The sequence below is a fragment of the Nothoprocta perdicaria genome, unplaced genomic scaffold (assembly GCF_003342845.1).
Source record: "Nothoprocta perdicaria isolate Ctin4 unplaced genomic scaffold, notPer1 scaffold_170, whole genome shotgun sequence".
Classification (NCBI taxonomy): domain Eukaryota; kingdom Metazoa; phylum Chordata; class Aves; order Tinamiformes; family Tinamidae; genus Nothoprocta; species Nothoprocta perdicaria.
Window position 1 is genome coordinate 513,367 of NW_020454872.1, and position 15,664 is coordinate 529,030.

The 15,664-nt window shown below is 47.2% G+C and overlaps 1 protein-coding gene across 1 annotated transcript in view; it reads right to left on the minus strand.

Moving 5' to 3' along the window:
* The window catches only part of PLXNA2 (plexin A2), a 134,906-nt gene extending 125,101 nt beyond the window's left edge, over positions 1-9,805 (minus strand). The window contains exons 1-2 of the mRNA XM_026036097.1: positions 9,761-9,805; positions 693-856 (exon numbers count right to left, since the gene is read on the minus strand). The gene's annotated coding sequence lies outside the window, so the exon portion shown is untranslated. The remainder of the gene's footprint in view (positions 1-692; positions 857-9,760) is intronic.
* Between the last annotated feature and the right edge of the window lie 5,859 nt (positions 9,806-15,664).

Here is a 15,664-nt window from a genome sequence, read left to right on the forward strand (position 1 = left end):
ATAAACATGTTCCGAAAAGGAGGCCTTTGCCTGCGGCCTTGGATAAACACCTCTCCTTCACCTTGTGACACTGGGCTGTGTGGCCTGGGAGCTGAGGGGACGGGCTGGGGCTTCTGCGACCACCGCGGGCTCACACGTGTGCTTGAGCCTGCCTGAGCGGGAAGGTTGGGCTAGATCATCTCTAGAGGTCCCTTCCAACCTCGACCATTCCGTGATTCTGTGTCTCCCAGGCCGGAGCAGGTGCCGGCCGGAGCGGGCTGGGCTCGGAGCTGCCCCGGCTTCATGCACGGAGCCCTCTGCACAGGGGGTCTCAGCCACGCGCGGCTGGGGGAGCGTGGGATCCATCCACGCACCACAAACCAGGAATCGCTGCCGGCCAACAGTGTGTCCCGGCAGGTTTCTGAGCAATATAAAGGATGTTCCGTCCAGTCGGTGATGCAGGAACTCCCTTCCCTGGAAGCAGGAAAGTTGCATGACCAGATGACTGAAAAACATGAATTTTCCTTTATAGCATCAGTGGTATTGTTATTATTTTATCTACAATTATTCCCAACTATCTCCTCTGTGTTATTCCTAGGGATTCCATGATAGGCCCTGTCCCAGGCCGTGGAGGACAGATGATAGAAGTCAATCAGATGCATGGCAATGGGCATAAAATAAGGGCTTGRTTATGAGGTAACTGAGCTACTTACCGCTCAGGAGATCGGTGCACTAAGAAGTTAAATTTGAGGTCTACAGTCATACTGTAAGTCAAGATGGAATCCAAAGTTTCTGTCTTTTAACTTCGAAGTCCGCGTAATTTGACCATCATGGATCTATCTTCTCCACTGTGACAACAGAAGCCATCTAAAGTAACCTATAATGACAGGAGGMAATACTATATAACTAACTTGTAAGCAAATATAAATGATCAGAAGACAGTATTGTATTTTTATATAGGAATTTTTTGAGGTTTAAAATCAAAAGAGGGATAACTTTTTTTTAAATACAGCTCACAGGCAAGGAAGCCTTTATCTCGCCATCCTATGCACTTGCAACGCTGAGCTTTGTTGAAAACCTTTGGTGATTGTTCTGGGTAGCCCATGTCTGTGGAGAAGACATCCTGAGCATATTAATTGTTGGACTTTTTCTCATGAGCACAAAAAAAATTACATTCCTTTCATGTTCCAGTATTTTACATCTGTGAGGAATTTATTTTTTGAATATCAAAACGAAATACAATTGCCTGTCTGGAGAATGGGGGGTTTGATCCACGGCTCGCTTCATCTCCAGTTCTTGTCAGTGTCCCTGTTTGACACTCGTCATTACAATTCCTTCGCACAGTTACCTCCCCTCCCTCATGCTGTTCGCTTTTACAGTTATGCCGATATGAATTTTTTTTTCCCAGAGTAAGATGGCCCATGTATATAATAGTTATAGATTGAGTCATTTAATTTGTGATCTAAGGTGAATTATGGTGATGCCTGATCCCACTGCAGGCACCTCTGCAGAGCTACCGGAGGAAGGCAGGACATCCACGTGCTGCTCAGGAGGACCTGTTCTCACCTCAACCCCTTCCTGCCCGTTTCCTGGGGCACCCGAAGGAGCTGTCTACGGCACAGGGCACATGCTCATGCGCTGCCAGCTGGGGATACTCTGCAGCACCAGGAAGCAGCCCAAGGGGAGACGAGCGGGTCACTGCAGGCAGGGGCTCTGCCTCCCTGTGCACGGAGCCTGCCTCCTCTGCCCAGTTTCCAGCTGGAGAACGGTACGGATCCCTGGGACAGAAATGCACATTTAAGGAGAGAGCCATATGTAAGCTTGAAAGGAGCAGATGTTGTACAATCAAGGGTAATTTAAAAGAGAGGGGAGAAGGTGATAGAAGGACAAAATTAATGCAATGCTGAGAAATTTTTAGGCACTAGCTCTTGTGAAGTCCAAGAGGGATGAGCTCCGCAGGTTGGAATGGTGGGAATGGGATTGTTTGGGCTCCAGTTCCAAARCATCAAAGTAGCCCTGGTACTTCTTCCTCGCCACTCTGGTTTTAGTGCCGTCACCTGGCTGTCAAGTGCAGCCTTTCACATCTACAAAGATCAAATTCTGCCCYCCTTCCATGAAAAGAGATTGAAAAAGGAAAATAAAAGTATTTTTTTTGTAACTCACTGCAATACTAATCAATTGTGACAGGATCTAGAGAAAATTTTCATGGTGCCAATTACTTAAAGGGCAAAGATACCATAGTACTATTAAAGTAATAGCACAGACAGCTCTCTAGGACATCGTGGAACAATGTACTAAATGTTGTTCAACTTGTTCAGTGAAATGAAGTATTGGATCATTAACCTTACCAATGTCAATGTGTTGTCACTATCAAATTCAACTAAATGAGTGTCCAAGGTAATAGTTAGGAGCACACTTCCCRCCGAGGAATGCATTAATACATTATTGGCTGCTCATAAAGAGAAACCCTAATGCAGTGTGAGGAACTTTGAGAAGAGCTATAACCATGCATTGAAGAGAGAGGGTCAACCCGGATGGGACAGGCAGACACCTACAGAGACGTGTGGGGGTACACAGGTTTATGCAACCATGCATGCACATTTACTACCCATGAAACGACTAAGTAGAAATTTCACGAAAGCAAATTCCGAAGTTGTAAACATGTATTATGGGAGCAAGACTTGGGCAAACTTCCTTTGGAACAGGAGTTCATGTCTACATATAAATACCTTTGCAAGTTGCTTGTGAAACCTCTCTAGGAGAGTCACTATTTTTCCTAATCTTTCTGTTGGCAGAGCTGCAGGGAGGTGTTTTGTTTAGTGCTGTTTGCTGGAGATGGGAAGAAAGGCTGAGCTCTTCGTGTTTGCCCCTGTCCAGGTGTGCACTTTGGGGGCTGGAGCGCTGCAATGCAAAGAGATCGATCCCTACATCACTGCAGCTCAATAAGCGCTCGTGGTGACATGTGGTGCGAAGAGGAAAAACAATAGTACAGAATAAAACTAATATTGTTCCCAGTGAAAATGTTGGCACTAGAACAGAAACGATCAAAATACTTGCCATTCTAACATTTGAGTATTAATTGAATTTTCAAATCAAGGGGAGCAGAAAAGGAAATCCTTTTCCTTCTTAGACATTCATGGGAGCAAAGACATTTGTGAGAGTAGCTGATGGTTGCCAGGGCAAATGTCTTTAGATGCTTGCAGTCATATTTCAATTTATAATGAAACACAAGACAGAAAATACATAGATTTAAGATATGCAGAGGTGTAAAATCACCAGGATACTGGGCACCACTGGCATCATGTCTGGCCCATTTATATTTCATAATTAATAACTTAAATGGGGTAATTTAAAATTGTTAATTCTTTCCAGAGAATCTGCATGAGCTCAGGTGATGTCAGACATGCTGTCACCCGGAAGGTTAAATACCCTTGGTACTTGCTAATTACCTAATCACCAGTACTATCTCATATTAATTCTACTCTAAGAACAGATTCATTATGACTACCCCAATTATTGAAGAATGAGCTGGAAAGAAAAACTCCTATTGTTTGCATTCATTTCAGGGAGATAAAAAAAAAAAAACCTAATAATAACATTTCCATGGAGCACGAGGCAATCCCGGGGAGCAGCACACGGGTTCCCTCCCGGAGGGTTGTGCGCACGCGGGCGAGCCGGAACGGGACCTCTGCCTTTGGCTGGGATCCACGGCACTGAGATGGTTCCTTAAAAACCTGACAGCCTCAGAGAGGCTGGTGACAGTTTCTAGCATGGATTCAGTTGCATTTTGTCAAGGCCACAAGTTGCAGCTCTGCCTCGTGGATGGGTGGCTCGGGATCTTCACGTGCTCGAGAGCCAGCAGGAACACTTCCAAGGCAGGGAGGGTTTATGGCTGTTTTTAGTGCTGTGCTATTAATCCTTACATTTGATTCTAACTGTGCACTAGGTGATGGCAGCTACAGAGATGCAACCTTTTGAAATGCTAATTGTCAAACCAAAGTTTAGAAAGACTATTTCAAAGCAAAGTTGCCATTATTTGTAGGCTGTGCTCTAAATGCAAGAGCTCAATTATCTAGAGTGTCAAACGCCTGACACCTTTGCTGATCCATAAAAACAAGGGAGATTAAAGAGTTTTCCGGAGTAGAATCTCACTTTTACGCTCAAGTTTATTTACTGAGTTATACATTGTGGACAAGCCCACACTTGGCTGAGTGAGGAGGTCGAGATATTGATGGTTATGGTTATCTACATTAATGGTGGAGAGCATTCACTTTGTAGAAAGCTTTTGTTGTCTTCATGGATTTTTCTGCATAAGGAATCTATATGTATTTAAGGCCTTGTGAAGAAGAGCACTGGTGCCTCTTTCAGGTTTTCGACTGTCTTTTTAGAGACAACAAAAGATTTCCTTCATTGTTCTCCTGACTTTCTCTGCTATTAGTTTATAGTAGAGAGGACTCGTTTCTTAGAGGGACAGACACTGCAAGTTACCCAAAAGATGACAAGATACAGTATGAAAATGCAGGTTTGGTAGGAATTTGCATTTCCATCTCAGCACTTTTCTGTTATATCTCTTAAGAGCAGAGGAATATACAACGTGCAATGAACCTCCTTGGTTCCGTGCCACACTGACTTGCACCACTTACGGACGTTGTGTTCTAGCAGAGACACAATCCTGGTGTTTAGCAATAACTCTCTGTACCTTGTTGTACTTTGCAAAAGTGAAGGCATGATAGTTTAAACAAAAGCACTTATCAAGGAATGCTAAGTGGAAATGGTCTATCTAAAAATTATTGCATGAGGCCTAAGGGCTGCTCAAGCTCCAACCGTGTCAAGTATAAGATATTAAATATTAAGTGACTGCACCCTCCTCTGTTAAGTAAAAACTTATTCATGAATAACCTCGCTGCTCTTGGTGCRATCAGCTCTGCAATACTAATGAGCGCCAGCCTAGCGCTAAGCCGGACTCCAGGGCTGAGCAGATGCTTTGCACGGCGCTCTCAGTCCTGCTGTGTGTTTCTAGGCTTCAGTCAAAACTGTGATATTCTTATCTCTTCCCTCCTGACTCTTGCCCTGAAATTTCAGATGAGTAGTAGCTACCGAATTATAAGCTTTGGACCAACTCCATTTTACTCAGAAATATTTTAAAAGAAGCACATAGTAGGATTGTTCTAATACKCAAGAATGTGACAGTCCATATTCTGGATCATTTACAAGATGAAACACTGCATTTTTGTCACATTCAGGGTGTCACATTACACTCTGCAGCATCTAAAAATTTAAAAGCAATTAAAGGTCATGAGCCACATCAGTGATCAAATTGCTCACGCTTCAGCTCATCTGGAATCTGTATATTGTATTTTTACTGCATGGTGCACAGGACATAATTTTTCAGAATGGGCCATTTTATTTCCTGGTGTCCCTTTAGCGACAAGACAGATCCACTTACGCCAGCGACCCATTCTGAACACACGGGCTCCGTCCATTCCCCTCGCGGCGATCTCCGCTGCATGGCAGAGCCTCTTCCCATGTCATGCTCGGAGCAGCACGGAGGAGCCCTGGCAAATCGCACATTCCCTCCTCGCGCCTCGCCGCCTCGCTCGGCCTGACACGGACTTCGCTGCTACCTGCAAGGGCACCAAGAAGGCAGCATCAGTACCGCACCACCAGGTCAGGGTCTGCATGCGTGGGAGGGAAGCAGCAGAGCCTGCGTTATCATTCCAGCCAAGGCTGCAAAAGCAGCCCAGGATAACTCTGACGCTTAGGGAAATTCCTCCGGGACGTGAACATCCCAGACAGAGCATCCGTCTGTCGTGTGCCGGCACCGTCCAGCGGTGCTGCTGAACCTCCCACAGACACCATGGGAGGTTCTTCACATTCCATCAATGTCAACAGAGCCTTAATGTCTAACAGCAGAGTAGTTAAGTGTCGGGATTATTAATTAAGGGGTTAATATGACTGGCTGATCTTTTGTCTCCGTTGTTAAGAGAGTTGTAGATGCCAGGATTTGATTAGCTGATGAACTGTATCCCAGAATGTCCGTTCTTATCAGCTGGGTTACTCCCTCTTGCTAAAGCAAATTTTATCCATCTCCCAAAGGAGCAATGTGAGACCCAGCTTCCTAGGCAAGCCCAGCACAAATCCAGCCTGTAAGGATGAAATAGAAAGGTTCAAATAAAGATCTGCTTTGCTGGTTCTYTTGGCTCAGTAGTTCTTCAGCTGAATAAAGATTCAGCTACGTCGTTACTGGCCTTTATCATCAATAGTTCTTTTCTTAATGGTGCCTTTAAGATGGTTTATCCTGCTAGAAGAAAGCCTGAAGGCCTCTTTCTCCATCTCTTTTCAGAATCTCTCCTCTGAAGCTCCTAAACAAGGCCAAATGTCAACACCATCTTTCAGCTCTAAACTAATTTGGTGATACAGCCTGTATTTCCTCTGCTTCCTCCATTCCTGAAGCCTGACATACAACCTGGAGAGCCTGTGTAGGAACAAGCTGTTGCAAAGACCCGTGGTGGCTTCACCCCGCTCCGGGCAACGCTTGTGTTCCTGCACACCAGCAAGCTTCGCCCAAGGCCACTGCTGCTCTTAGTCCTGTGCTGAAGAGAGGAGGAAGGGAAAAACAGGCACCAGTTACACCTGCAATTTAAAGCTTTGCAGGGTTTCAAAAGAAATCATAATAAATTCAGAAGAAGCTCCAAACCTAACCAAAAAAAAAAAAAAAAAAAAGCATTTCCAAGGAATCTGGAAGTTTTCACTAAGCTGCACACAGAATTAGCAGATTGTCTCCATTTCTGCTTTAAAGTGAATAAATAGCACAGATAGGTACCACTGAACAAACTCAAGATTGCCAAGTAATGCCATAAAATCAGCTTCATAAAAGTTTTGGCATACGTAATCTTATACAGAAATACACTAATGCTCTCTTGGAGCCAAGGCTGCAGAAGGACATCACAGAGGGACGCAGAGCAGAGCTTGGGCTGCCAAGTTTAGAGCATCTAAAATGAGCAACCTGCTTCAAAGATCCTATCAAGGCTCTGAATGCCTCTTTGAAACTGCATGGAGATACTTCTTTTTTAGACAAAGATGGTCCAAACAGACTAGAACTTGGCAGGCTTGTATCGGAGAGCAGGAAGACTGAGACCACTTTGTGGTTTGGAGCCATTCCACGTTGGATACCTCTAGCAAGGGAAGGAGCATTAGTTTCACATTAAAGAATAGCCCTTTGCTTGGATTAAACAATCGCCTCCCTCTGGGCATGACAGAGAAAGGAGCTGGAGTCTCTGGTTTTAGCACCTATTGCCTTAACGAATCCAGCCTGGGATACAGCTGCAGTCCGTAGATATTGCCAGGTTCCAGTACATTTAACAGCCCCTAAATGTGGATAAATGAAAAACCACRTATACTACTGTGCTTTGCAAGTGAAATGTTTTTATGCTTTTTTTTTTTTTTAACTGTAGTAGATAAAATGCACAGTGCAAAAGAAAACTGAGTTACACTGAGCTGTGAAAAAAGCTCTCAGCATTCCCGTGTTCAATGGCCCCATTTATTACGTCCCCTGGATACCCAACCTGTCCAAGAGGTGGAAGGAACTGCAGCTGTGCTTCTTGGATGAGGTTATTTCTCGGGCTGCCACGATAACGTGACCTTTGGCTGCTGATGGAATATCTAAACAAACAATTTGGGGGAGAAAATAAACCATGAGATCGCAGCCTGAGCCCTTTGTTCCGAACCATTGCCTCCCTGCTGGCGATTCCGCTCGGGATCGGCGACCGGAGCGCGGAGCCAGCGAAGGCAGCAYGGCTGGATCCACGTGCAGAGCAGCACCGGGCTCCTCTGCTGTGCTGGCTAAGGGAATAGTTGTTTTCATTTAACACAGTTCAGTGCCAGGGAGCACGCGGCAATGCTGATGGTGCTACCGGGTAACAGCRTGTCTCGTTTTCCAGCTGCGGACAGCGCGCGGCTCCGGAGGGTCCAAGGGCACGGCGAGAGCCGCACGTTCCCCACTCTGTTAGACAAACGGGGCAACAAAAGGGATGATGAAACAGAGCGTGGRAGTGCTCTGTTTGTTGAGGAACAAAACATTGTGAAATCGAAATGAAGCTGGTGGCAGAGAGGAGTCTAAGGAGCAGTTCTAAGGCTCCAAGATCTAACCCATCACCTTTTCTTTGCTTGCCTTTTTTTTTTCCAGGGCAATTTTATAAAAGCACATTTGATGCGTTACAGTCAATACCCAGGGGAAAAGCAGATAAAGGGCAATAATCTCACTAATGGAAATAAACTTGACAGTTTTAACTGGTCAGAAGCACAGGAGGAACCACAGATTGGTGGGTATGAGACATGATCTTTTTAGCTTTCATTTTTCCTTTTCAGTTCATGTTTCATTCCATATTTTTTTGCAGCACCTACATCCTGAGCACCTACGGGGCTCAAGCACGAGGCCGACCCCCCGGCGCTGCTCCGGACCKGCGAGGCAGAAACGAGGCCGGGTGATTTGGAGGCGAGGGACGCGGGGCTGCACGTGGTGCAGAGGTGCCCGTCGTGGTGCCCTGCTCACGTGGGCAGGCGGGGAGAGCCGGGGCTCGGGGGCGAACACGGCCGGGCGCCCCTCGCCGGGCAGCGCTGCCCGCGGGCACCGGCCCCACGCGCCCCACCGGCACCAGCACCGCTCTGCGGCACGGCCGCGCRCTCCGCAGCCGGAATTATTCAGCGGAGCCGGAGGCTACAACCACGTAACAACGGATTTAAACACAGAACAGCGAGCCGCGTCAGAGCCGCCGTAACCGGGTTTGTCATCTCCTRGAAAGTCGCACGCCGGGGCTCGCCAGGGTTCCCGGCGATGCTCCTGGTGCAGCCGGCAGCTCCATGGGCACCRCGGTCCCGGCCCGTGTCCCGCTCTGGTCTCCCCTGCCCAGGAACCTCCTCTTTGCTCTCCCCATTCCGGACCCCACTGCATGGCTCTGGAGAGGCCAATGCCCTTTGCTCCCAGCCATTCCCAGGCTCCCTCCTCTTCCAAACGCTCCAGGCAGGCCAAGAGGATGCCAACTTCTYGGAAGCGTTAAAAGTTCTGCAATGACCAATTGCCTCTATTCTGCTGTAGACGCCTACCCAGACCAGACTCCCTTCACCGGGGGCAGAGCAGGCTGGACAGATCCATCCCACAGCAGTACATAAACTGCTCAGAAACCCCAAAATTAATCCAAAATGACTTCTTGAATAGCAGGACAATCAGGTCATTTTGCAGCTAATTCCACGGCATTGCAAGAGGGCGGATGGGAAGGTTTTCCCACTCCAGGAGAAGCAGCAGCACCACCACAAACCGCCCGCCRTGAAGCTGCTCCCTCCTTCCTCTCTAGTCCCCCGACGACTACTTAGTCATTAGCTAGCGAATTAGTCCTGGATGCAATCTGCAGCAATGCTTATGTAGGCCTGCAGGCAATTCCCTCACCTTTTAAATGTTACTAGGGAGTGCTTAGAATTCTTCTTCTTCTACTTCTTTTTTTTTTTTTAAACAATTTCAGTTAATTTAATTATAGCGTGGATTTAATGTTTAAAAGCCATCAGCTTAATAAGTACGGGGGATCTGTATCTTTGTTATCAGCATCTTTGAAAACTGCTGAACAACGCCTGTGCCATTTGAAGGATGCGGGGCTGGAGCTCAGAGAGCTGGGGACTCCATGCGGGTCCAGCTGCACTTCCTGCAGCCTCCCATCAACCTCCCATCAACCCAAACCAGTTCTGCCTTATGGGAGGTGTGGATTTGCACCCAGCTGTTTATTTCACCTACCTTTGAGTCAGAGTTGTCTCCAACGAGCAGGTGTTTTTGCGGCTGGACGAGATCCGTGGTGCCGTTCAGGTGGGAACGCACGGGGAGGACGGACGGTGCCAGGGTCCATCTCYGGGCGCTTGCCGAGCTGTTGCTCCTAGGGAAGAGCAGGAGCCTCTCATTTGTACCGAGCTCGTGGCTACACAACACGTATTAAAGAACACTAAAGCAGTCGAAGGGACCTTCAACCCCTGACAGGGCTAAAATTAAGCTCTGTCGAAGCTAAATTGCACCTCTCAAAATACACAGGCACAAATACAAATGCTGGTGAAGCATTTTACTCCTGTGCTGCTGAGGTGTAAATCACTGCACAAAGTGCAAGACAGAACCAAGCTTGGCTTTTCAGACCAGGAGCAGCCCCAGTGCAGGAATGACTCTGCTGAGAATAACAAATTATCATCTTATCTCCACTGATACTGCATTTTATTGCTTCTTAATATTTTTTTCTGGGCTGTCCATGACCCTTTATCATGTCTCCTGCAGCAGATCTCAGCTTTATGGCCTGCTGTTCCCTCCTCGTTTTTTTCTCTCCTTCTGGTCTCTATTCCTCCTTTCCAAACAAGGGCTCTTTGCAGCCACCTCATCTACTCCAGCGGCTCATATTCYTCAAGGTTCAGTTGCTTTCTCCATTGTTATTTGCAATTTATCTGATTCCAAAACCTGACATTACTCTTCGCAGTGATATACAGTTGCCTGGCTATTGCTAACCATGTGCACGCATATTATTCTGCGTTGATGAATTTTATTTATTTATTTATTTAGCAGCCCTCCCAAGTTTAGAGTGGCATTCAGTGAATTACAGATTTTGATGTCTGCAAATCATCCTCCCATCACACAGATAAGACAGAATTCATTACTGCAAGCACTGCCATTACGTGGAAGAATTTAGGTCAAACTGTTTTGTCCTTGGACATCACATCCCTGGATCTTAAATTCATTTTATCCTGCTTTTATACAGGTTCCTTTCTGCCCCCTGCTTTAGAGAATTATCCATTTACTCCTAACCACCTTGCCAGATGGACCTTTTTGTAACATCCTCTATGGACTTCCRAACAGCTCATAAAAAGGCTCATTTTCCCTTTGCACTTTCTACCCACATTTTTCTTTAAAATGCCTATTAAGCTAAACAACAAGCACATCCACTGCAGATGCTAKCGCCGCTTTCGCCTCCTGCTTTGCACATGGGAACCGTGCAGCCTGGAGGGGCCTGGGGACACGGACCGTGGGTTTGGCCACCACATGGACCAGCGAGGAGGAGCCAGGCTGCAGCCTCGCTCCCCGGGCCAGAAATCCCTGCTTAGAACCGCGGGATCACAGGAGAATTAGAGTGAAAAAGGAAGCGATAGGGCCTGGAGTCATCCTGACGAGCTTCAAGCACTTCAGTGAGGTTTCCAAGGTGGAAATCTGACGGGAAAGGGTCGCGGAGCTCTTCAGATCCGAGTGAGTTAGTTCTGGGAGGCCTCGCTCTTCCCGCCGGCGGCTCCGCTCGCGGCCGCTGCTCCCAGCGAGCGGAGGAGCCGGGGCAGGACGCCGAGCGGGGCCCACGCCGCTGCTGCAGCCCCTCCACACCGTCCATCCCGCAGCTCTGCGGGCTCACAAAGCGGGGCCGGCCCGTGCTCCATCTCCCGCGCTGCCGCTGATGGGATCTGCTCCAAGCACGGGCGGCTTGATGGATAACAGGGCTGGGGCTCGGGGGACTTCTCCTATGCAGAGATCTTAGATTCCCATCAGCAACAATAGGTTTTATAGAGACAAAAGAGACGGGAAGGACTATCTTCAAGGTAATGCCTCCTGATAAGCAACAGCCCTCTCCTTGGCACTCTCCAGGCGTGGAGCTACGGCAAGTTTGGGCAAAACCAGCTGCATTGATCGCCCGCAGGAGAGGTTCGCTGGCTTATTGACAAAGTGCTCTGTAATCACTCTGCTGTAACAAGAAAGGAAACAAGACAGGCCTGAGGAATGGGGAACAGATCGGATGTTTGTCACATATTAAAGACCCAATCACCAGAGTTGCACGCCCGATTAAAAGCAATAAAGGGAAGCAGGCGGCTCCGCGCYGCGGCTCCCGCAGCTCCCGCTGCCCAGGCCACGGGATTCACAGGACGGGAGGTTTGTTCTGCTTCCAAGCGTGCCCTCGGCTGGCCCGTGTGACTGGGCACAGCAGCCCCAGGCTGGGAATTCGGCTGGGAATTCTGCTCCCACAACCAGGGGCTGGAAGTGCCCATGGTCCCTCCCCACCTCAGCTACAGGGACCTGCATCCCCTCTGACACCCGTGTTTAGTCGCAGCCTTTTATCCTGCTGCAATGTTGAGTCCCTCAGAGCAGCACTTGGAGCAAGTGTCAAGTCTCAGCGACGCAGGGTTTGGTTATTTGGTCTCCACAATCTATATTTATATATAAACCACTTGGTGCCCACTCGGCTAGCAGCACCAACACAGTTCAYAAGGCTTGGCAGAAAGGCAGAGTGAGCCTGCATTTCCCCATAAAATATCGGGTCAGTGTATCCAGGACGACCTAGTTGTAGGCAGAAGCCTCAAAGTGAAAGGAGAGCAGAGCAGAGACCAGGATTGTGCCTCTGAAAATAGCAAATAAGCGACATGAGTTCTGCACCGCGGCGAGTGGTTGGGCACGAGCCCCCGGCACCCGCTGCTGAGACCTCTTCCAAACGGGAGACATCAAAGCAGGTCCTGCAGAAAGTCCATTAATGTGCAAGATGCGCAATCTTAATTTTCTACAGACTAACAAAAAGCCATCAAGTGGTATTAACTCCGCTCCTAGCTTGTGGTATATTTGAACTGATGACCTTGAAGAGAAAGACATTATTGATCCCCTGGGCTACTTAGTCATATATTAATAACAGATTTGTTGCTTCTTGTCTAGAGCTGCTGTGTGGAGGTACTATTAAACAGCTAACAATGTCTGTCCCAGGGACCACTGCATTGCAGTGATGAAGCAACTCCCTTAACGGGGATGTAAAAGTCTTCAGTTAGAATTCACAGAATGGTCCAAATTAAGATTATCATGTAATAACGTTGAGTATGAGCAAAGAAAATAAGATGTCATGCAGTTAGTTAAAGAAAAAGAAACAGAAGTTGATTGCAGTGCTGTAGTTTCCCTGCACATCACGGCTTTTATTCCTTTTGACCTTCGAAGGGCAATTTGAAGACTAGAGGCCCTGTCTGCAAGAGCAGCTTTAAGCAATGGGGTCATGCTTTTTCTGTGCACTTTTCTGTGAAAGCTGAAGCAAAAATCCCACTCCGGATTAAGAGGAGTCTGCATCAGACTAGCAGAGAGGTTAGCAGGTGGCAGCAAGAGCAAGAAAAGAGAGCAGGAAAAAGGTATCACTAATTTGTACCAGCTAAATACCTGGCTTCAAAGCTGAGCAGTCTGCTCAACAACTAGAGCTGCCCTCTCTTCCTTGTCACGTAAGTGACACGCTTCCCAGATTTGACAGAGACAAATGGAGCCGGCTCTGAAAGTGCTGGCTAAGGCCTTGGGCAGCCCACGTGCAGCCCACGCACGTTGGGGCTCTCTCGTGAGAGATGCCAAACAGCAGGAGAGCAGATACGGGACCTGAGCAAGTCCTCCCACAGCCGCTACCCGGCACGCTATCCTTCTTACAGGTGCAGAGACTGGGCAAGAATCGGGGTATCTTTGGTGAAGGACAGGACGTGCTCYTGCAGGTCCTGGAGCCTTGCAGGGCTTGGACCTCACAGGTCCAACCTGCACGGCAATGGGAGGAACAACCTTCGCCCCGGCTCGGAAGCAAGGAAATTGGTCCCCACCCTAAATCATACACAGACCTGTAATTATACAGCTCGGAATTACCATGGAAGGCTTTTAAAAAAAGACCATTTTTAAAGTGAATTTATATTATTATAAGACCTGTCGCTTCTGAGTAATAAAAACAGAGATGTTAAGTTAAGCTTCGTGTTATCCTGTTTGTTCAGATGGTGCTTATGCCAGCTGTATCCAAGAGAAAAGCAGTTTTCAATTTATTTTTATTGCTGCTCTCTAAAAGCATTCCATTACAGGAATATTGCGCCGCACCAAGTTTCCAGCCACCATCGGCAGTTTATTTGCTTGTGTGGCTGGAAGGGAATAAACAGTTATTCACAGGACCTGTCACTACAATGCCACGCTTGCAGCAATACGTTTAAGGGTCGATGCCCTTTGCTCCCTGTACCCTGCTTTTCTGCCTACTTTTTCTGCCTTTTATACATAAAAATATACCAGAAATAGTTTGATTTTAATGGGAGCTCCAAGGAACAAAATAAGAACTTTGGAATGTGGTGGAACGGGCTGAAAATCCCAGCTCCGTGTTGGAGCTAACGTGCCAGCCGGACCAAGCGCAAAGCAGGACCAAGAGTAATTGCAACCCCATAAAAAACAGAAAATATACAGCGTGGTACTCCTTTCCGAGCCTTTACATTCCTCCATGAATTAATTTTTTCCCCGGTGGTGTTGGACTCAACAATTTGACATTTTACTGCTTTTAGGGTCAGAAATTCACTCACTATATCATCAACTCAAGGGAACAAATTGGAAGAAAAGATTTGTGTCTTCTTTGGACAGTAAAGCCAACAAATCTCCCTCCACTGCTTGGTTAGAAAATACAATTAAGTGGACGGTAGTGGACTCTCTTGAAAGAAAATTGTCTGGATTGAGATGTGAATAGCCTAAAAGCTGGCCGGGTAAAAATCAATCCTTCCCACTCCCCTGGGACGTGGCTGTTCCGGAAGAACTTTGCTCTGATTTTCCTGCACCGTGTGAAAAGCACGTGTGTGAGCGCGTAATTCTTAAAGCAATCAATATAAGTCTGTGAAATGAAAAATTGAAGCCATCAAAGCTAGAAACATCTCAGAGATGAGAAGCGTTCACCGGGTTTTCCAGGCAGAGTGTCAGATCTGATCCCCTGATCCCGAGCCGGACGCTCCGGCTGCCGGAGGCGCCCAGGCACCAATGCCAGCCGATGGTACCACTAAACCCTATGGCACAGAAAATAAATACTAAGGATAACGATGATGGATATCAAGAATCCTGTCCTCGGGCTCTCACCTTCCAAAGGGAAAGACCCAGTAATCTATTACAAGCCTGGACTTTCATATTCATATTGCACTTAAGGCTGTGCTGCTTCAGCCATATCACATTTTATGACTCATCGGCTAAATATATGTAAAAATCAATTATATCAGTGTGCCCTGYATCTTAACTGATGCCATCTTTCATCTTCCTAATGATCCAGAAGATCTGAAAATAATTAAAAATCACTCTGGAGGGTCCAACCTTGTCTGTCTTTTTTCTTTTATGAAAGAGGAATCTCATTTTCCACTAAGATAGGACACTCCGGACTGGGGAAGCAGCGGTTTAATGATAGGATTATTGCCAGTGGAAAGAGACTCACACCTCAGCGAGACACAGTCTGTCTTGATTCAGCTGCCCCGTCACTGAATCTTGGGAGCTAAGGGCTTTCCTGGGCTCAGGCAGCACATGCAGGAAAATAGGAAGCAAAGCACACGGATGGGACTGCAGGATGGCCTGAGGATAGTTCCATAATATGGAAGGAAAATGGGAGACGACCCAGCTTCAGAGCTTCAGCTCACTGCAATAAGGCAAAATGGAAATCGTTGATTTGGGTCTTGTTCTGGTCCTTCAAAAAGCCAGGGCTGCTGCTAGGAATCACAAAGCCCTCTCAGAGGCTGCAAGCCAGATTTAAAACCATAAGAATATTAAAAATGCTCTGCAAATCTAGTGCCAAATTTCCCCTTATGCCTCATATACTTCGCTCTTGGTTTCAAAGAGGTTCCACGGATCTAACTGAGAGCAAAATCTGTCTTGTGTTGAGGCCAGTTTGTGCACAAGCGT